Consider the following 23,354-nt stretch of genomic DNA (forward strand, 5'->3'; position numbering starts at 1 on the left):
GGGAGAGAGAGAGAGACAGAATTGTGAGGAACAGAAATGAAAAAACGACGTGTGTGTGTGTGTGTGTGTGTGTGTGTGTCTTAAGAAGTTTTCCCCATCGTATTCGGACTCCGACCATATAAACAATCACCAATTGTTCGTGACACACCTGTTTCCAGTGAAAGTGGAACAGCAGGTTACCTGTATGTAAGTGCCCTTATCAGGTTCCACAAGACTTGTGAAAAGAACAGGCTTTTAGGGCTGACTACCGGTAATTACTTTTCACATTATATTTGTAACAGGTTTAAGGAATTGAGTCTAAGACCACATAATCGTTGAATTGAGTTGCGCTTTCTTCATTCTGTAGGATTGTGCTATCTCCGTTTGTTTCTGTAAAACAATAAACCAATAATTGTAATGATTATCACAGGTTGATTACATGTAATATATCAGTCTCGCTTATGATATCCGAAATCAATCGAGCACAAGTGTCCTCCTCCTCCCTAAGTCATCCCTAACCCTGACTAGCTATGGGCATCTTTAAAAAAAGTTGTTGCTTTTTCATTTCTCTATACATTCTTTCATCACTGCTATTTTCGCTACTCGAGTTTCATGCTGTACATTAGTAAGGCTGTGGGATTGAGAAGTCATTTTAGTAAGTAACTAGCAGGGACCCCCAAAACACCGACCGATGTGAAGTCCTCAACTCCCCCGCTCCCACACCCCGAGTCATTAACCTCCTCCTCCCTAAGTCGTCAAGCCCCCTCCTCACCACACTTCATCAACCCCCGACCCCCTCAAAACTTCCACCTCCCTCTCCCAAATCTGTCCCATCTTTGCTCTCCAACCTCAAGTCCTAAACCTCCCCCTACCCATCCTAAGGTGTCAATCCCGTTCGCACTTCAAGCCTTGAAATCCCCACCCAACAACTCCTCAACTCGCCCCACCTACGCCAAAAGTACTCAAGACAAAGACCTTTATAATGACATGGGTTTTATGGTCCATGGTCGAGTTGTATAAGAGAGAATAGTCAAAAATTATAGCACGCAAGGCCCACGTAACCTCTGCGGTGAAAGCCCTGCATGAGAGAATGCCACAAGGTTATTTAGGCAATGTATAGACAACAGACCACTGTCTCGATTGTTGATGTCTATCTTCACAAGACCCATAACGACTATCAGCTGAAAATCCTTCTTTTTTTTTTCTTCTTTTTTTGTATACAAGGTGGAGGCTCGTGTAAGAGCTAACATTGATCACAATAAAGACAGACTGACACATAAAACATATGATAAAGGAAGCGGGAGAACAAGATGGAGAGCAGGGACATCGGGAGATCTGTGGGAGGGAGAGAGCTTGGGGGGAGGAGTCATGGGAAGGGGGAAGAGGTTCAAAAAAAAAACACATGGACACTGCTTGGACTTCCCAGGAAAGAAGTTGGTATTTTAAAAAAGTGGATCTGGGGTGAATTCACGGGGGTAGAAAAGATCAAGGTTTTGGATGGGGGAAGATAAGAGATGATGGTGAACAGCTGTTTTTAAGACCTGGAGGGTGGAGTGGGATTGAAGAGAGTGAGGGAGTTCGTTCCAGAGGCGGGAGAAAAGAGGAATGAAAGTGTGAAGGTCAATAGAGAGTCTTGTTTTTGGCAGTTTAACCATAAGAGGGTTGCTGGCAGATCTTCTGCGACCTGTAGGAATATTTGGTGGGACAGAGCCCAGAGAGAGCTGGGGGAGCAAGGTGGAAAGGAGTCGGAGGAGTTTTAACAATCCATTTGGTCATTTTACACTGAGGGGAAAACTTATAGGGAGGGCATGGCGATTGTGAATATGGCAGCTCCGAAGATGACTTTGCCTTCGCAACGTAATAAACATCAACATGGCAGCTGTGTGATATTTCATCAGGCTGAAATTGTGGGTGGAGTCAGGCAAGCTGTCTAACCAATAGGTGGAAGGGAATGTTACACACAGACAGATGAACAGCGTATCTAATATATAAATCTCAATTTGTGTTTGTTTGTTCATATATGCTTCAAAAACGACAAAACTACTGAACCAAATCCAACCAAATTTTCCATGTTGCCAAAGGATACCCCAAGTATGGTTTCTGTCTGGGTAGCATATTTGGAGGAGGGGTTCAAGGTGGGGAGAAGACCCCAACTCTCTCTACGCAAATGGGTATTGTATAGCGCCACCCAGTGATATCCGGTACTACAAATCATATTATTCTTATATATAAAGAAACTTTAAGCAACTTAACAATATTCATTAATGACAGTGATGCTGAAATCAGCAAAGCGACGGGTACTATTGATACCGGTAGTTATTATTTAGATGCTTTGGCTGCATCGGATCGTACAAGTACCGGCCTTAAACAAAGTGATGTCGAGATGCACAATGGATTTAACATTCAGTCCTTCCATGAAATTCCCAGTGAGTAGATGTGCAGGCCAAGGGTTAAGCAGACCGAAGACTACAAGATTAGTCCGACTGGATAGTGCAGAGGTAGCGCCTTTAATCTGTCTAATCTGGGTTCGATTCCCGACCGTACGCACGGATTGGTCCTTTGTGGACGCAGGTAGTTGCATCACAGTGTGTCGTCCATTGAATGGATGGTATCCTGGGTGTCCCTTCTGCCAGCATTACTTTGTGGACGTTAAAGATCCCACGATGTGTTTCACGAGGAGTGGGTGAGTTATCGTCGGCGCCCTGAACAAATTACATCCCCTTTCCACCTTCAGTTGAACGTCAAGTTTTGTCAGTCGGTTCAGGAAAGACCGAAAACATTCCCTTGCTGATCTCACAACACGATGGGAATAATCGAGGCCTTTTGAGTAATAGTAGTCGTGGTTGCAGTAGTGGTAATAGTAGCAGTGGAAATAGTGGTCATTGTAGTACTAGTAATAGTAGTAGTTGCACTAGTAGTGGTAGCAGTAGACGTAGTACTAGTGGTAGTACTGGTGGTAGTAGTAGTAGTAGTAATACCAATAAAAGTAGTAGTCATAGTAGTAATAATAGTAGTAGTGGTAGAGGTAGTCGTGGTTGCAGTAGTGGTAGTTGTAGTAGTGGAAATAGTGGTCATAGTAGTACTAGTAATAGTAGTAGTTGCAGTAGTAGTGGTTGCAGTAGTAGTAGTAGTAGTAATAGTACTAATAAAAGTAGTAGTCGTAGTAGTAATAAAAGTAGTAGTCGTAGTTATAGTACAAGGGTGGTAGTCGTAGTATTAGTAGTAGTAGTAGTCGTAGTAATAAAAGTAGTAGTCGTAGTAGTAATAATAGTAGTAGTGGTAGTAGTAGTTGTAGTACTAGTGGTAGTAGTCGTAGTATTAGTAGTTAGTAGTCGTAGTAATAAAAGTAGTAGTCATAGTAATAATAATAGTAGTAATGGTAGAAGTAGTCGAGGTAGCAGTAGTGGTAGTTGTAGTCGTGGAAATAGTGGTCATTGTAGTACTAGTAATAGTAGTAGTTGCAGTAGTCGTGGTAGCAGTAGTGGTAGTAATAGTAGTTGTAGTGGTAGTGGTCGTAGTGTTAGTAGTAGTAGTAGTCGTAGTAATAAAAGTAGTAGTTGCAGTAGTAGTAGTCGTGGTAGTAGTATGCAGAACGACTTGAAGCAACTGACTGTAATCAAGTAATCAAATGGCTTTCATTGCTCAACCTCCAGTTATAGTTACTTCATGGATATATGGAAGAAGAAAAAGAACAACAACAACAAAAAATAATGAGAGAAAGAATGTCTAATTGTGACAGACTGTTTCATCAAAGGACCTTTTTTCGAAATGCTGCCAAACCTGCAGAAATGAAATGCTGAATAGTGACTATTCCTTCACTTTCGCCCCGGTTTAGTTCAGCTTGAAATGATTGCATTCGTTTTTTTTAAATTTAATTTTCACTGAGACATAAATATTTGAATTACAACTCCATACGTATTGATCTACCTGCCAACAACATCACCTTCTCAAAACAATGCAGCCTTGAAGCACCCCGTTTCTTCCCTCCTCCGCCCCTTTCCAACCCCCCTCCAATCATATCACAATTGGTTGCCTGCCCTACGTTTCCCTAATCCTGCCTTTATTTTCCTTTTTTACTTCATCTTCCTTTTACTCCTCACCTCGAGTAGGTCCTACAACTCAATTCCTAAAACCCCGACATCTGCATACCTCGTAACTCTCCGGTCCACTCTCCTCTATCCCATATAACACCCATAACTATCCACATTATGCACTGTCAATATTAGGTTTATTTTCTCCTGGAATGTCGTCACAGCATCCTCTATCCCATATAACACCTATTACTATCCACATAATACACTGCCAATATTAGGTGTATTTTATTCTGGAATGTCGTCACAGCATCCTCTATCCCATGTAACACCCATAACTATCCACATTATGCACTGTCAATATTAGGTTTATTTTCTCCTGGAATGTCGTCACAGCATCCTCTATCCCATATAACATCCAATACTATCCACATTATACACTGCCAATATTAGGTTTATTTTCTCCTGGAATGTCGTCACAGCATCCTCTATCCCATATAACATCCAATACTATCCACATTATACACTGCCAATATTAGGTTTATTTTCTCCTGGAATGTCGTCACAGCATCCTCTATCCCATATAACACCTATTACTATCCACATTATACACTGCCAATATTAGGTTTATTTTCTCCTGGAATGTCGTCACAGCATCCTCTATCCCATATAACATCCAATACTATCCACATTATACACTGCCAATATTAGGTTTATTTTCTCCTGGAATGTCGTCACAGCATCCTCTATCCCATATAACACCCATAACTATCCACATTATACACTGCCAATATTAGGTTTATTTTCTCCTGGAATGTCGTCACAGCATCCTCTATCCCATATAACACCCATAACTATCCACATTATACACTGCCAATATTAGGTTTATTTTCTTCTGGAATGTCGTCACAGCATCCTCTATCCCATACAACACCTATTACTATCCACATTATGCACTGCCAATATTAGGTATATTTTCTTCTGGAATGTCATCACAGCATCCTCTATCCCATATAACACCTATTACTATCCACATTATACACTGTCAATATTAGGTTTATTTTCTTCTGGAATGTCGTCACAGCATCCTCTATCCCATATAACACCTATTACTATCCACATTATACACTGCCAATATTAGGTATATTTTCTCCTTGAATGTCCTCACAGCATCCTCTATCCCATATAACACCTATTACTATCCACATTATACACTGTCAATATTAGGTTTATTTTCTTCTGGAATGTCGTCACAGCATCCTCTATCCCATATAACACCTATTACTATCCACATTATGCACTGCCAATATTAGGTGTATTTTCTCCTTGAATGTCCTCACAGCATCCTCTATCCCATATACAGTAATACCTATTACTATCCACATTATACACTGTCAATATTAGGTGTATTTTCTTCTGGAATGTCGTCACAGCATCCTCTATCCCATATAACACCTATTACTATCCACATTATACACTGTCAATATTAGGTTTATTTTCTTCTGGAATGTCGTCACAGCATCCTCTATCCCATATAACACCTATTACTATCCACATTATGCACTGCCAATATTAGGTGTATTTTCTCCTTGAATGTCCTCACAGCATCCTCTATCCCATATAATACCTATTACTATCCACATTATACACTGTCAATATTAGGTGTATTTTCTTCTGGAATGTCGTCACAGCATCCTCTATCCCATATAACACCTATTACTATCCACATTATACACTGTCAATATTAGGTTTATTTTCTTCTGGAATGTCGTCACAGCATCCTCTATCCCATATAACACCTATTACTATCCACATTATACACTGTCAATATTAGGTTTATTTTCTTCTGGAATGTCGTCACAGCATCCTCTATCCCATATAACACCTATTACTATCCACATTATACACTGCCAATATTAGGTATATTTTCTCCTTGAATGTCCTCACAGCATCCTCTATCCCATATAACACCTATTACTATCCACATTATACACTGTCAATATTAAGTGTATTTTCTTCTGGAATGTCGTCACAGCATCCTCTATCCCATATAACACCTATTACTATCCACATTATACACTGCCAATATTAGGTTTATTTTCTTCTGGAATGTCGTCACAGCACCCTCTATCCCACATAACACCTATTACTATCCACATTATACACTGCCAATATTAGGTGGATTTTCTTCTGGAATGTCGACACAGCATCCTCTATCCCATATAACACCGATTACTATCCACATTATACACTGCCAATATTAGGTGTATTTTCTCCTGGAATGTCGTCACAGCATCCTCTATCCCATATAACACCCATTACTATCCACATTATGCACTGCCAATATCAGGTGGATTTTCTTCTGGAATGTCGTCACAGCATCCTCTATCCCATATAACACCCAATACTATCCACATTATACACTGTCAATATTAGGTGTATTTTCTCCTGGAATGTCGTCACAGCCTCCTCTATCCCATATAACACCTATTACTGTCCACATTATTCACTGTCAGTATTAAGTGTATTTTCTCCTGGAATGTCGTCACAGCATCCTCTGTCCCATATAACACCTATTACTGTCCACATTATGCACTGTCAATATCAGGTGTATTTTCTCCTGGAATGTCGTCACAGCATCCTCTATCCCATATAACACCTACTACTATCCACATTATGCACTGTCAATATTAGGTTGTATTTTCTCCTGGAATGTCATCACAGCATCCTCTATCCCATATAACACCTATTACTATCCACATTAGACACTGCCAATATTAGGTGTATTTTCTCCTGGAATGTCATCACAGCATCCTCTATCCCATATAACACCTATTACTATCCACATTATACACTGCCTATATTAGGTGTATTTTCTCCTGGAATGTCAGCACAGCATCCTCTATCCCATATAACATCCAATACTATCCACATTATACACTGTCAATATTAGGTGTATTTTCTCCTGGAATGTCGTCACAGCATCCTCTATCCCATATAACACCTTTTACTATCCACATTTTACACTGGCAATATTAGGTGTATTTTCTTCTGGAATGTCGTCACAGCATCCTCTATCCCATATAACACCTATTACTATCCACATTATACACTGCCAATATGAGGTGGATTTTCTTCTGGAATGTCGTCACAGCATCCTCTATCCCATATAACATCCAATACTATCCACATTATACACTGCCAATATTAGGTTTATTTTCTCCTGGAATGTCATCACAGCATCCTCTATCCCATATAACATCCAATACTATCCACATTATACACTGTCAATATCAGGTGTATTTTCTCCTGGAATGTCATCACAGCATCCTCTATCCCATATAACATCCAATACTATCCACATTATACACTGTCAATATCAGGTGTATTTTCTCCTGGAATGTCATCACAGCATCCTCTATCCCATATAACACCTATTACTATCCACATTATACACTGGCAATATTAGGTGGATTTCCTCCTGGAATGTCATCACAGCATCCTCTATCCCATATAACACCTATTACTATCCACATTATACACTGCCAATATTAGGTGTATTTTCTCCTGGAATGTCGTCACAGCATCCTCTATCCCATATAACACCTATTACTATCCACATTATACATTGCCAATATTAGGTGGATTTTCTTCTGGAATGTCGTCACAGCATCTCAAGAGAACCTTTGTCCGTGTGAAACTCTTCAATTGAAAGATGTACTCGGACATTGCCTTCTCTAACATATTTGGCTTTGATATCCAAACAAAGTGATCTCTGAACACCCTTCTCAAGTCATTAGACCACTGTGACGTCATCCATTGATGACACACGACTAATTATCGGTGTGTTTTACATTTTTAATCCTCTTGTGTTTGTGTGTGTCACTCTGACACTCCCTTCCTCCACCCGCCGAACCCAGCAAATCTATCTGAGGTTCTTTTTACATTTTCACCTGAAATTTTGTTTGTAAAAGGCAGAATGTCTGCTAATAAATCATTCTTTGAGTGAATGCGTACATGTAGATATATAGGGCTGGTAACCGATACCCATAATCACAAGCTTCCTGTTTTCATGGAAGGGTTGAAAATCCAGAAAAAGTGTGCAATGGTGAATAATTATTCCACAATCACAAGCTTCGTGGTTTCATGCAAATGCTGAGATCCCAAAAAAGTGTGGAACAGCGAATAATCCTTCCAGAATCACAAGCTTCCTATTTTCATAGAAGTGCTGAAAATCCCGAAAAAGTGAGGAATGGCGAATTATTCTTCCAGAATCACAAGCTTCCTATTTTCATAGAAGTGCTGAAAATCCCGAAAAAGTGAGGAATGGTGAATTAATCTTCCAGAATCACAATATTCCTATTGTAATAGAAGGGCTGAAAATCCCGAAAAAGTGAAGAATGGCGAATTATTCTTCCAGAATCACAAGCTTCCTATTTTCATAGAAGGGCTGAAAATCCCGAAAAAGTGAAGAATGGCGAATTATTCTTCCAGAATCACAATCTTCCTATTGTAATAGAAGGGCTGAAAATCCCGAAAAAGTGAAGAATGGCGAATTAATCTTCCAGAATCACAAACTTCCTATTTTCATAGAAGTGCTGAAAAACCCGGAAAAGTGAAGAATGGCGAATTATTCTTCCAGAATCACAAGCTTCCTATTTTAATAGAAGGGCTGAAAATCCCGAAAAAGTGAAGAATGGCGAATTAATCTTCCAGAATCACAAACTTCCTATTTTCATAGAAGTGCTGAAAAACCCGGAAAAGTGAAGAATGGCGAATTATTCTTCCAGAATCACAAGCTTCTTATTTTAATAGAAGGGCTGAAAATCCCGAAAAAGTGAGGAATGGCGAATTATTCTTCCAGAATCACAAGCTTCCTATTTTAATAGAAGGGCTGAAAATCCCGAAAAAGTGAAGAATGGCTAATTATTCTTCCAGAATCACAAGCTTCCTATTTTCATAGAAGTGCTGAAAAACCCGGAAAAGTGAAGAATGGCGAATTATTCTTCCAGAATCACAAGCTTCCTATTTTAATAGAAGGGCTGAAAATCCCGAAAAAGTGAAGAATGGCTAATTATTCTTCCAGAATCACAAGCTTGCTATTTTAATAGAAGGGCTGAAAAACCCGGAAAAGTGAAGAATGGCGAATTATTCTTCCAGAATCACAAGCTTCCTATTTTCATAGAAGTGCTGAAAAACCCGGAAAAGTGAAGAATGGCGAATTATTCTTCCAGAATCACAAACTTCCTATTTTAATAGAAGGGCTGAAAATCCCGAAAAAGTGAAGAATGGCGAATTATTCTTCCAGAATCACAAGCTTCCTATTTTAATAGAAGGGCTGAAAATCCCGAAAAAGTGAAGAATGGCTAATTATTCTTCCAGAATCACAAGCTTCCTATTTTAATAGAAGGGCTGAAAATCCCGAAAAAGTGAGGAATGGCGAATTATTCTTCCAGAATCACAAGCTTGCTATTTTAATAGAAGGGCTGAAAAACCCGGAAAAGTGAAGAATGGCGAATTATTCTTCCAGAATCACAAGCTTCCTATTTTCATAGAAGGGCTGAAAATCCCGAAAAAGTGAGGAATGGCGAATTATTCTTCCAGAATCACAAGCTTCCTATTTTCATAGAAGTGCTGAAAATCCCGAAAAAAGTGAGAAATGGCGAATTATTCTTCCAGAATCACAAGCTTCCTATTTTCATAGAAGGGCGGAAAATCCCGAAAAAGTGAGGAATGGTGAATTAATCTTCCAGAATCACAATCTTCCTATTGTAATAGAAGGGCTGAAAATCCCGAAAAAGTGAAGAATGGCGAATTATTCTTCCAGAATCACAAGCTTCCTATTTTCATAGAAGGGTGGAAAATCCCGAAAAAGTGAGGAATGGTGAATTAATCTTCCAGAATCACAATCTTCCTATTGTAATAGAAGGGCTGAAAATCCCGAAAAAGTGAAGAATGGCGAATTAATCTTCCAGAATCACAAACTTCCTATTTTCATAGAAGTGCTGAAAAACCCGGAAAAGTGAAGAATGGCGAATTATTCTTCCAGAATCACAAGCTTCCTATTTTAATAGAAGGGCTGAAAATCCCGAAAAAGTGAGGAATGGCGAATTATTCTTCCAGAATCACAAGCTTCCTATTTTAATACAAGGGCTGAAAAACCCGGAAAAGTGAGGAATGGCGAATTATTCTTCCAGAATCACCAACTTCCTATTTTCATAGAAGTGCTGAAAATCCCGAAAAAGTGAAGAATGGCGAATTATTCTTCCAGAATCACAAGCTTCCTATTTTCATAGAAGGGTGGAAAATCCCGAAAAAGTGAGGAATGGCGAATTATTCTTCCAGAATCACAAGCTTCCTATTTTAATAGAAGGGCTGAAAATCCCGAAAAAGTGAAGAATGGCGAATTAATCTTCCAGAATCACAAACTTCCTATTTTCATAGAAGTGCTGAAAAACCCGGAAAAGTGAAGAATGGCGAATTATTCTTCCAGAATCACAAGCTTCCTATTTTAATAGAAGGGCTGAAAATCCCGAAAAAGTGAGGAATGGCGAATTATTCTTCCAGAATCACAAGCTTCCTATTTTAATACAAGGGCTGAAAAACCCGGAAAAGTGAGGAATGGCGAATTATTCTTCCAGAATCACCAACTTCCTATTTTCATAGAAGTGCTGAAAATCCCGAAAAAGTGAAGAATGGCGAATTATTCTTCCAGAATCACAAGCTTCCTATTTAAATAGAAGGGCTGAAAATCCCGAAAAAGTGAAGAATGGCGAATTATTCTTCCAGAATCACAAGCTTCCTATTTTAATAGAAGGGCTGAAAATCCCGAAAAAGTGTGCAATGGTGAATAATTCTTCCAGAATCACAAGCTTCCTATTTTCATAGAAGTGCTGAAAATCCCGAAAAAGTGAAGAATGGCGAATTATTCTTCCAGAATCACAAGCTTCCTATTTTAATAGAAGGGCTGAAAATCCCGAAAAAGTGTGCAATGGTGAATTATTCTTCCAGAATCACAAGCTTCCTATTTTAATAGAAGGGCTGAAAATCCCGAAAAAGTGAAGAATGGCGAATTATTCTTCCAGAATCACAAGCTTCCTATTTTAATAGAAGGGCTGAAAATCCCGAAAAAGTGTGGATCGGCGAATAATTTTCCATTTCTGGTCAAGAAAAAATAAGACATCAAACCTGTTGAAATTCACTGATGTTGAAATTGGCTGCACAGTCGGGTGATGATTGGCTGTCAAGGGGTCTGTAATAAAGAGCATCATGGGGGGGGGGGGGGGGCAAAAGGGCGGCATGAAATGTTTTGATAAACAAGGCAAACAATAATGATGTTCTGTCCATAGTTGAAAAATACCTTGAAGAGTAATGTAAGTATCGTTTTTACCCTGCGCTCGCGAAGCCAAAAGCAGGGTTAGGCATTCGGGTGCATATGTGCGTACATGTGGCTTTCGTGTGGCTGACGTGCGTATGTGTGGCATGTCTACATTTTTTAAATTAATTTTCTTGGCAACAGTTGGTCCGATTGACACAAAATTTTACCATAGCCTCCGCCTGTAGAATTTTTTAAATTCATAATTATGACGTCATAGGTCACGTGATATGGACGCCATATTGGAAAAACGTTACACCTCTCGCTCCCAAATCGATGAATGGAAAAAGTTGAAACAAAGCTCATTGTCAAGTACTCCCAATGGGGAATAAGATATGCTGATGATTTTGACATTGGTACCTTAATTATGACGTCATAATTTGACAAGTACAATGCTTGATTCAATCAGTATGAATTTTTTTCTCTGCAGTTCTTGGTCCGATTGACACAAAATTTTCACCATAGGAGCGCTTCCTCCTGTAGAATATTTTAATAATTATGACGTCATATGTCACGTGGTACAGGCGCCATCTTGAAAAAACCGAAAAACGTTGCACCTCTATATCTCCAAAACCGCTCAATGGAAAAATTGAAACGTGGCTCATTGTAAAGAACTCCGCATGGGGAATAGGTGTTGTTAACAATGATGTCGTTGGTGCCGTAATTATGACGTCATAATTCGACAGGGGCAACGCTTAGTGTGATATTTATTGAGCATGATCTCTGCAACAATTATGTTAGAGAATATAAATTTATGATGTCATCGCTCACGTGGTCTGGCAGCCATATTGGATCAAAGCAAAAAACCCTTCAAAAACAGAAGAGTTGGCTGGCACCACGTTGACTGCGCAGGGTAAGTATGCTATGAATACCATCTAGTTGTAATATACAGTGGAGTATACTGTACATACAAACAAGTTATATAGAAGACAGCAAAGTGCCTGTGAAATTTGTGGCACCCTCACCTGATGCTATCACCACTGATATCAGCCAATCAGCCGTCATCGGGCTACTGCTATAAGCTAGGGTAGTAAGATATTATGAAAGTGATGTGATTTATTGATTTAACTTTATATAATTCACTTCATTTGTCTGCTGGATGGGAGCATAGTAGGCTTGCTTGTTTTATCTCCTTTTATTAATACTATAGGCCTATCTAGGCTCATGGAAGAGCGGGGTAACATTTCATCATTGTTGTCTTCTGTCTGGATCTTCAGTGATCTTCAGAAGTGATCCGTTCGTTGTTTTGCGACGAGGTTGTAAAAACACCGGCATGAAGGAAATTCGTTAGGATCTAATTTCAACTTGATGAATGCACGACTCCCTGGCACCTTTGGCTTTGCGTTACCCCGAACAGTCAAATGATGCCACGACATTAGTGAGAGTGGAGGAGAAGAACTACATACCTAATGGTGCTTCTGGAGAACAAGAACAACAACCACAAAAAAAACGACACCCTCGAGGACATTCTTATTGGCGAGCACCTGCACGGCTGGTTCAGGTAAGTAATTGAGCTCTTTAAACCCATGTGGAGAAAGAGAGAGAAAGAGGCAAACACACTTTAGAGTTGGCAATGAGCTATAGTTGGAGTGTTCCGAGGCCAAAGTTTAAATTTCAGTACATTAGAGCGGAGGACAAGGGCTTTTGACAGGGGCAGTGTAAAACCTCCCCAAAGTTCGACTTGGAAGTGAGTGCTCCTGGCACAATTGTTCAGGCGAGACTGTTGACTAGGTACAGCCTCTCCGCTTTATCGCAGCCCTTTGAAAGCAGTGAATATTTTCTCCGCATGCTGTCGGTTAAAACGAGCACAGTACTTTGTTACATTCCACTGGAGGAGCCATGAGACATCATTTCATCCTCCGTTTCATCTTCCCTGCTGCTCGTGCCAATGCGGGGATTCACAAAACTGTTTGTGGTGATCAAAGTTATCAATTGAAGGTATTAACATCCGATCATCTTTGTCATGTCCACGTTTCTCTGCGCACAGACTTGTAGTGAAGCCAAGTTCTCGTTATGATTACTTGTGGGGGTCACACGTGGGAATCCCACGGGCACGGAGGTGTATCGTTGCGATCGGTGCAGATCGTTGCAGCCGTTTGTGCGGCACCCGGGACAATAACGTTAGGCGGAAAATGAAAATGCTGGAGACCAAAGCTGAAATTGGGAAAACAATATAGCCTATTTTACACCAGGGGGTCCCAGGATTACCCACCCAAAATATCGTTGCAATCGGTTCAGCCGTTTTTGCGGTACCTGGGAACGGACGGACAGACGGACGGACATTTGGTGAATTATAGTAAGATTTGCTAAATTCGAGGTAAGAGTTTATAGCTCTGTTCATGCTTGTGTAACAATACAATCCGTGTTAGTTAGCAGTAGTTATCATGCTCATGGTAGAAGATTGCATGGTAATTTAATGCTATTATATTGGAATATTAGAGAGTGGTGTAAATAGTTTGGCTTCTTTAACATTGGCCTGAATCGAAGCTTCAGCGCATCATGAAATTGGTTCGACTTTTGTAATTGGTTCGACTTTTGTAATCGTTCGTCCATGATCACCAGGTAGACTCATTCCAAAGAAGGTACCTGTGGACAGGTTCTAATGGATCATTCCACGTTACCTCACAGATGCTCGATGGAATTGACATACAGGGATTGAAAGAATGAGAAAAATAAGTTTGAACTCCCCCTGAGTGCGGTGTGAAAGGCGGCTCCATTGTTATGACGTCGCTTGGTTCCCAGAGCATCCTGGGAAGTGACGGCAGTGACGACACTTCCCCCAAGCTCAGTGGCTGTTTTAAATGTTGGTCTCGTCAGTGTGTGTGTGTGTGTGTGTGTGTGTGTGTCAGTTCCATTATGAGCCTTCAAGCTATATAAACTACAGCAATTCGACTGTGTTGCCAATATGCCTCCAGGAAGTCCCTCTTCATAACAACGGGTAGATGCCTCGTTCACTGTCCTAAAAATAAACAAGTTTGATGTAAATCTCTTCAGCTGTTTTCAAGTGTCACATTTTTACCAGCCATGACAGGTTTCCCATCGATCAGTGAAGCGGTTTCAGTGAAGGTTTTTTTTAAATATCAGCTTTGAAGCTAATATGGCTGCCAAACCACGTGACATATGACATCAAAAATGTACACTCTGCATAGGTATGGGTTGGGGATCACGTTTGTGAAGTTTCGTGTTGATCGGATAGGTTCGTTTTTCTATCCAAGATGGCTTCCAACCCACGTGACCTACAATGTGATAATTTTCAAAACTATATGCAGCAATGTTGTTAGATGATAATTGTAATGTTTCGCATTAAAAGGGTAATAGGTTTCTGAGATATAATTATTTAATATTTTCCTTCAATCAAATACGGCTGCCACACACCATGTGATTGATGACATTTTCGTGATCAACGTTTAATCGCCATGCCTCGTCGATGACACATGTAAAGTTTTGAGTCGACCTGGTGGTTTGGGTGAAGAAGCATTTTAAAGATTTTAGGTTAAATCCAATATGGCTGCCAAACAATGTGACCTATGATGTCATAAATTTAATATTTCAATACAAATGGGTCATAGATCATGCGGATGCAATTTCAGATTTTTAGGATAAGGAATTCGAGTAAAACATTTGTGGCTGGTATACCACTTCACCTATGATGTCGTCATTGTCGTGCTTTTGTTCCCCATTGGGAGTACTTGACAACATGCCAAGTTTCAAATTTTTCCATTCAGCTTTCAATAAATAATTGCGTTTAATTATTTGCGTTTAATTCAAGATGGCTGCCGTACCACGTGACCTATGACATCACAATTATCATTAATAAAACATTCTATATGGGGGGGAGGGGTCGGTCCTACCTTGAAAGTTTCGTGTCATTTTGGGCATGTGTTTTTTTGTTTGTTTTGTTTGTTTTTTGTATACAAGATCGAGGCTCGTGAAAGAGCTAACATTAATCACAAACAAACCGACACGTAAAACATATAACATCGGGAGCGGTAGACAAGATGGGGAGAGAGGGGGAAGGACACAAACAACATTTGAGAGCAGGGACCGAGAGACATCGAGAGATCTGTGGGAGGGAGAGGGCTTTGGGGGGGGGGGGAGGCATGGGAAGGGGGGTGGGAGGGGTATAAAACATTTGGACACTGCCAGGACTTCCAGGAAAGAAGTTGGAATTTCAAACAAGATGGATCTGGGGTGAATTAGCGGGGGTAGAAAAGATCAAGGTTTTGGATGGGGGAAGATAAGAGATGGTGGTGAACAGCCGTTTTAAAGACCTGGAGGGAGGAGTGGGATTGAAGAGAGTGAGGGAGTTTGTTCCCGAGGCGGGAGAAAAGAGGAATGAAGGAGTGAAGGTGAGCAGAGAGTCTTGATTTCGGCAGTTTAACCATAAGAGGGTTGCTGGCAGATCTTGTGCGACATGTAGGAATATTTGGGGGACAGAGCCCAGAGAGAGCTGGGGGAGGAAGGCCGGAGAGGAGTCGGTTGAAGACAGAAAGACCACCAACCTGCCTGCGGTGAGTGAGTGAAAGGCCCTCGGAGATAGCGTCATCGCGGGAGATTCCAATATCGTGGTTGCTGAGAAAAACGAGGTTTAGCCCGTACGCGGACGGACGGACGGACGGACATGGACGGATGACCCGAAAACATAATGCCTTCCTCCGTGCACCTTCGTAGATGTCTATCTGTCATCTATACCATAACACGGATGTCTATCTGTCTGTGTGTCGCCATTTTTCTCAGAGATGGCCAAAAGGATCTTTGTCAAACTTTCAGAGGTTCATCAGTGAGTGCTGGGGAGTGTTTTCGGCAAAAAAAAAAAAAAAAAAATTGGAATTTTAGAAACATATTTTGGAATTTTGGGATTTTTTTTGAAATCGCTCTCTAGTGCCTAAGGCTTTGTGAAAGGTGATATTAAATGATTCCCAACCCCATTCCCTAGTGTGTGTAGGGAAGTGTTTTAGGTCTCCAAAAATATATATTTAAAAAAGTATTCCTTTAAAATGCCAACTGCATGAGACCATCACCGGGTACCCGCTGGTATTCTGGAGAATGCGAACTTTATCGATACACACAAAGCACTTTGGTGCAGGAGAAGGATATTCATCCCATCCTGCCTACCCTGCACTAACCCCAGAAACCATCACCCATCCACACACAAGCTACCCACAAGTCACGCCGAAGTATTCTCTATCTCCAATACATCTAGGTACCTATCTAATTCCATTTTAAAACTCGAGAGTTCATTGAACACGATACCCGACACAGAGTGTTCAAATATACACTTCAACCTTAATAAAATACAGATTTTTAATTCGTTGAAAAAATCCGGAAGTTTGGTGATATTGAAGCACTTCTATACACCACCAACCACGCTTATACACCACCTTATTTAACATGTCCAATTACAGCAAAATTGGAGGTTCTCAGAAGTATTATGAAGGTGATTTGAGTTCTTGAGTGTTTATGTATTTAATTAAATTTAAATAAACGTTTTAAGAGGTTTTAAAACGTATAAATAAATTAATTCCGTGTTTTACCGCCGTTTTACCCAGTGTCTATTACATCACCTTATCGAGCACATCACATTCGTTCTTCGTGTCTGTTGTTTGTTTCCTTTCTAATGTCCTTAAAAACAGTAGGTTTCCTGTTTGGAATAATTTTCAATTATGTTTAACTGCCAGACAGGAAGGTAGAGTAAAAATATTACCTCTCTCCTCTCTGCACATGTGCGGTCAGGACGGATTCAGAGACAAAGTACGGAAAATCGAGAAACTCGTCTTCCTATCCATGTTCCGATTCATGTTCAAAATGTAACATTCAATTTAAATTATTGAATTATTGTAACATTCAATCTATTCACCTTCACTCTTTCATTCCTCTTTTCTCCCGCCTCTGGAACAAACTCCCTCACTCTCTTCAATCCCACTCCACCCTCCAGGTCTTTAAAACACCTGTTCACCACCATCTCTTATCTTCCCCCATCCAAAACCTTGATCTTTTCTACCCCCGCTAATTCACCCCAGATCCACCTTGTTTGAAATTCCAACTTCTTTCCTGGAAGTCCTAGCAGTGTCCCTGTGTTTTTTTTTTAACTCTCCCACCCCACCCCCCTTCCCATGCCTCCTCCCCCCAAGCCCTCTACCTCCCACATATCTCCTGATGTCCCTGCTCTCCATCTTGTCTCCCTGTCCCTTTGTCATATGTTTCATGTGTCAGTTTGTCTTTTTGTGATCAATGTTAGCTCTTACACGAGCCTCGATCTTGTATACAAAAAAAAAGAAAAAAAGTTGTACCTTGATCATAAACTGATGTTTACAGACAGATATGAAGCAATTGCTTAACCCCACTTTTCTCTTCACGTGTGTGCAGGGTAACTATCCACCTCCTCTGCTGCCACCACTTTTCCGGGGACACAATTCCATGCATTAACCACTCTTTGCCTGGAAGGCCTCATAATGCATGGGTCTCAGCTTCTTTATCTTCAAGATATGGACCCTGGTCCTAACACTGTCCACTCTAAACAAAACTCCACTTCACCCATGTTGCCCACACCTTTTATCATCATAAACATCTCAATCAGACCCCTCGTAATCCCCTCCTTTCTAATGTACAAAGTCCTGTCCCCTTCAACCACTCCTCAGAGCTTAGTCGAGCTAGGCCCTGAATCAATTGAGTTGCTTAACGCTGTATCCTCTCTATGTCCTCCTCAGATATCATGACCAAAACTGACCACAACATTCCAGTTGAGGCCCTCACTAAATTCCTGTACAGTATTAAAAGGACCTCTTTGGATTTATAATATATCCTCCTGCAAATACAACCGAAAACCCTGTTACCTTTACCTATATCTACCTTGCACTGTGCTGTCTGCTTGCTCCAATATGTATAACCACCCCCAGATCCTTATTAAGTGCGTCACGCTCCAAGACTGCCCCTTGCATTGTGGAGACTGGAGTCCCTATTTTCAATATCTTACCCATCCCCAGCATCTTACCTGTCCTTATCCTAAACTGCATCTGCCAAAGATGACATCACCTTTTAGTGTCCTTTGCATTGATGAGGTGTTTGTACAAAGGTGACCTGAAATCTTACTCATAATGCATGGCACCCATTGTCCATGTATAAGCAGGTGTCCTTTGTCCATTGTTTAGGATTTCCGCAATTTGGGGGTCATTGTCCAAGCCTTATTAAATCTCACAACTCATGCATGTCTAACGGCTCTTTATTTCCTAAGTATTATTGTAGGTATTTTGATGGGACGCCATCTTTGTTGATATATTCTGGGTTGGGTTATATCGGTCTGAACGTCAAATTTTAATTCCGGAATGAAGACTCATATGAAATCAAAATGTCGGAGCATGAAGGATGAAATTACTGTCCGCAGGCTCTGCCATGAGTCGTGTTGTCCCCGTTTCATTTATATTCGATCGAAGTACACCAAGGTCCCAACTGTTTGTGACTTTACCAAGTCGTACCGCTAAGTCACTAAGTTACGTTTGCTTTCTGATGACTCCGGTTAACTAGTTTTTTAATACTCTCATACAACTTCTGTTGGTGACCATCTACATCTCTGCGCATAGTCCTGCTATTTTCTTCAGGCCTACATGCCTGACACACAGTAGGACCCTCCCAACAGCTCTTGTGATTCCCCCATGCTTATATACATTCTTTTGGGGGGGGGGGGGGGGGATACAAGATCGAGGCTCGTGTAAGAGCTAAAATAAGCTCTTAGTCTCAAGAAGTAGTCCCAAGTATCCCAAGAAGTAGTCAAAAGTCCCAAGTATCCTAAGAAGAGTCCCAAGTATCCCAAGAAGTAGTCCCAAGTCCCAATAAGTCGTCCCAAGTATCCCAATAAGTAGTCCCAAGTATCCCAATAAGTAGTCCCAAGTATCCCAAGAAGTAGTCCCAAGTCTCCTAAGAAGAGTCCCAAGTATCCCAAGAAGTAGTCCCAAGTCCCAAGAAGTAGTCCCAAGTATCCCAAGAAGTAGTCCCAAGTATCCAAATAAGTCGTCCCAAGTATCCCAATAAGTCGTCCCAAGTCCCAAGTATCCCAATAAGTAGTCCCAAGTCCCAAGTATCCTAAGAAGTAGTCCCACGTCCCAAGTATCCCAAGAAGTAGCCCCAAGTATCCCAATAAGTAGTCCCAAGCATCCCAAGAAGTCGTCCCAAGTCCCAAGTATCCCAATAAGTAGTCCCAAGAAGCAGTCCAAATATCCCAATAAGTAGTCCCAAGTATCCCAAGAAGTATTCCCAAGTCCCAAGTATCCTAAGAAATAGTCCCAAGTATCCCAAGAAATAGCCCCAAGTATCCCAATAAGTAGTCCCAAGTATCCCAAGAAGTAGTCAAAAGTCCCAAGTATCCTAAGAAGAGTCCCAAGTATCCCAAGAAGTAGTCCCAAGTCCCAATAAGTAGTCCCAAGTATCCCAATAAGTAGTCCCAAGTATCCCAATAAGTAGTCCCAAGTATCCCAAGAAGTAGTCCCAAGTCTCCTAAGAAGAGTCCCAAGTATCCCAAGAAGTAGTCCCAAGTCCCAAGAAGTAGTCCCAAGTATCCCAAGAAGTAGTCCCAAGTATCCAAATAAGTCGTCCCAAGTATCCCAATAAGTCGTCCCAAGTCCCAAGTATCCCAATAAGTAGTCCCAAGTATCCTAAGAAGTAGTCCCACGTCCCAAGTATCCCAAGAAGTAGCCCCAAGTATCCCAATAAGTAGTCCCAAGCATCCCAAGAAGTCGTCCCAAGTCCCAAGTATCCCAATAAGTAGTCCCAAGAAGCAGTCCAAATATCCCAATAAGTAGTCCCAAGTATCCCAAGAAGTATTCCCAAGTCCCAAGTATCCTAAGAAGTAGTCCCAAGTATCCCAAGAAATAGCCCCAAGTATCCCAATAAGTAGTCGCAAGTATCCCAAGAAGTAGTCTCAAGTATCCCAAGAAGTAGTCCCAATTCCCAAGTATCCCAAGAAGTAGCCCCAAGTATCCCAATAAGTAGTCCCAAGCATCCCAAGAAGTAATCCCAAGTATCCCAAGAAGTAGTCCGTTTTACGTACGGATATCTAGCCTCGTGTGAGAGCTGAAGGACAGATGACGAGGGAGTGAGTATACCTACTGGGAGTGGGAAGGGAGTGTCGAGCAAGAGGACAAGTAGAATTGCGGGAGATGAAAAGGAAAGGGACAAAGAGGCTGCAGAGGCTGCGACGTAAACACGCGGTTTGATACAAAGTGATGAAGGGCTGACACATTATCGATCATGTGTCATGAAATAGGTCACTTGTGAGCGTCGCTTTGTATCTTATTTTCCTAACCATTTTTCTTTCCATCAGAGCAATGCTTGAAGGCGTTAACATTCAAACCTTACGTTCGTAAAGAACCGACACGGAATTTAAACAAGGCAAAAGATGCGTTTCCTGAAATTCTCCAAAAATCTGGCAAATTGATGGCTCTCCTCGAATGATGTAGGCCTCAATAAAGATGAAATACTCAATGCTCTGAAGATGAGAGCGAGTTATCAACATCGAATGATAATGCATACATGATACCAATTGAGGCTCATATAGTGGGGGATAAACCAACTGGTCAGTGTGGTTCTTGAGGAGAAAGAGTGCGGTTCAACAAATGAGAGAAAAGGGGGACGAAGGATTGGAGGTGACAGGTGAGACATTGTCAGGTTTCTTCGGTGATTCTTTGTTTATCCAGCATCTCTCAGCATTCCCATACATGGAGTAGAATCAAAACCCTTGGCATCCTCAGTAGATGTCCTGATAGAAAGTGGAGGAAATGGAAATATTTCTTTCTCACTTCTAATAGATGTTTCCCTCTTGGCACAACCTGCTTTCTCCACCACTATCCCTCCACAACTACTCCAGCATACTCAGCAACTAACTCACTATACAACCATCGGGGACGTGTCTTCACGGTGGTTGTACCCCTCAACATAAGTCTGGGGCCAAATCTTCCCCATTCTTCGCTACTGCCCGGATTCATCAGGAAAGCGCGGTCACGGTCAGAGTACCGATTGATCCCCATGGACCGGTCAGAGTACTGATTGATCCCCATGGATCGGTCAGAGTACCGATTGATCCCCATGGACCGGTCAGAGTACCGATTGATCCCCATGGATCGGTCAGAGTACTGATTGATCCCCATGGACCGGTCAGAATACTGATTGATCCCCATGGACCGGTCAGAGTACTGATTGATCCCCATGGACCGGTCAGAGTACCGATTGATCCCCATGAACTGGTCAGAGTACCGATTGATCCCCATGAACTGGTCAGAGTACCGATTGATCCCCATGGACCGAGCCTTTCTCTCTTGTCTCAAACTTTATAACTCTGTCGTGGCCCTGACTTCATGAAGGGGGGGGGGGGGGTAGGGGGGTACACCATCCTGGATGTGGGAGATCTCTGGGTCGCTCCTGCAACATCTATTGGTTGTCTCCGTGCTGTGGGCTTTTTCAAGAGAACTGTCTGGGGCTATACAACAACAACAACAACAACCAACTCACTATTTTTCACTTCTATAAGGTTCACATTTCTAATCTACCACCCTTCACTTTTTTGTTGTCCCTTTTCTATTGGGAGATCTACTTATAAAGTACAGGTGGGCTTAGATAGGGAAATCCAATATCAAGGAAGTTAAAATAGTTGAGAGAAGGAAAAGAAGGTTGGGATGAAATAAGAGTTGGGGAGTGGAAGACATAATTAAGCATAGGATGTCGAGTTTGGGAAGGTATTAGAAGGGGAGAGTTGGAGGAGGCTGGAGGAAGGGGGGGGGGGGTTGGGTAGGTGGGGGGTTAAAGATTCTGCTATATTTGTGAATATGATCAATTGATGGTCCATTTATGAAATGTTCTTCCTATTTCCATTCAATCTCAATCTCTTATCCTGTCGCTACTGCCCTCTTTAATAATGACTTATGTACCTACCTTTTTTTTCTGATTCTACCTTAACCTAACCCGCCTCTCTCTGTTCCATGTGCACCGATTGGTACAAATCACCTTACTTTTGTAATGCAAACTTCCCATCAGGTTCTCATTTGTATGTTATTGGCTCTACAGTAAAGCAATGCTCTTGTTATTCTTCCACACTGGACTGCCCCCTTAATGTATCCATTTTATTTTGGCTCATGGAGCAATTTATACATTAATTACAGTCAATTCTGAAAAAAGCAATGAACCAAATAAGGTAAAATACGAGATTGAAATATGCACACCGCTTAAAAAAACGACATTACATTCTGGTACACCACATATATACATATACATATATAATAAAACAGGAGTGTCCGTCTGTCTGTCCGTCCACAAACTACTCCCGCAGATTTGGGGCTAGCCCCGCCAAACCCTTGTGGAACGTTTTGGGGCCCAGCAGATGTTGTAAAGTCGGTAGGAGGTTTCAAAAATTCCTCAATAAAATTATGATTTTGAAATTAACTCGATATGAACCTGCCGAGAATCTGGAAATGGACAGATGACGAGCTGGTTTGTGTTGGTTTTGAATGAGCTGGTTTGATATCTCAATGCAATCGTGATTTAAAACAGTATTTTGTTAAAGTATCAATTTATGATTGGAATGACGTTTGGAATTGAGTGAATACAATTACGATTCAAATTCGTAATTGTATTCACCCAACCATACGGAACTTCACATCTGGATTTAAATGTTTGTTTATGTCACGAATGTTGGTAAAAGTTTTTTTTATTTATATTAATGCTATTTAATTTGTGATTGGAGTTATGCTGTTTTGAATGAAAATAGAGATATCGAGTTCAAGTGAATGACGAAATGCCGTGACGGTTTCTACTTTCTAAGTGTGACATTTGCGGATCGCCATATGCAGATTCCGCATTGAGGGGTGTATAACTATTCAAACAGGTACGTTTTTCGTGGAAGTCCTTCACGAACCTGCTGTCCATGCTTGAATTTCGACTACAGGTGGCACAGGAATGTGGAATTTATTGATTCCATGGTTTTCCAT

At 41.1% G+C, this 23,354-nt stretch overlaps 1 long non-coding RNA gene across 1 annotated transcript in view; it reads left to right on the forward strand.

Moving 5' to 3' along the window:
* Positions 1 to 18,586, forward strand: part of LOC137435640 (uncharacterized) — a 38,212-nt gene extending 19,626 nt beyond the window's left edge. Inside the window, exon 2 of the long non-coding RNA XR_010986126.2 lies at positions 17,752 to 18,586. This is a non-coding gene — a long non-coding RNA (uncharacterized LOC137435640). The remainder of the gene's footprint in view (positions 1 to 17,751) is intronic.
* The last annotated feature ends 4,768 nt before the right edge of the window (positions 18,587 to 23,354 follow it).

This window comes from Myxine glutinosa, chromosome 9 (genome assembly GCF_964187855.1).
Source record: "Myxine glutinosa chromosome 9, kmMyxGlut1.1, whole genome shotgun sequence".
Classification (NCBI taxonomy): Eukaryota; Metazoa; Chordata; class Myxini; order Myxiniformes; family Myxinidae; genus Myxine; species Myxine glutinosa.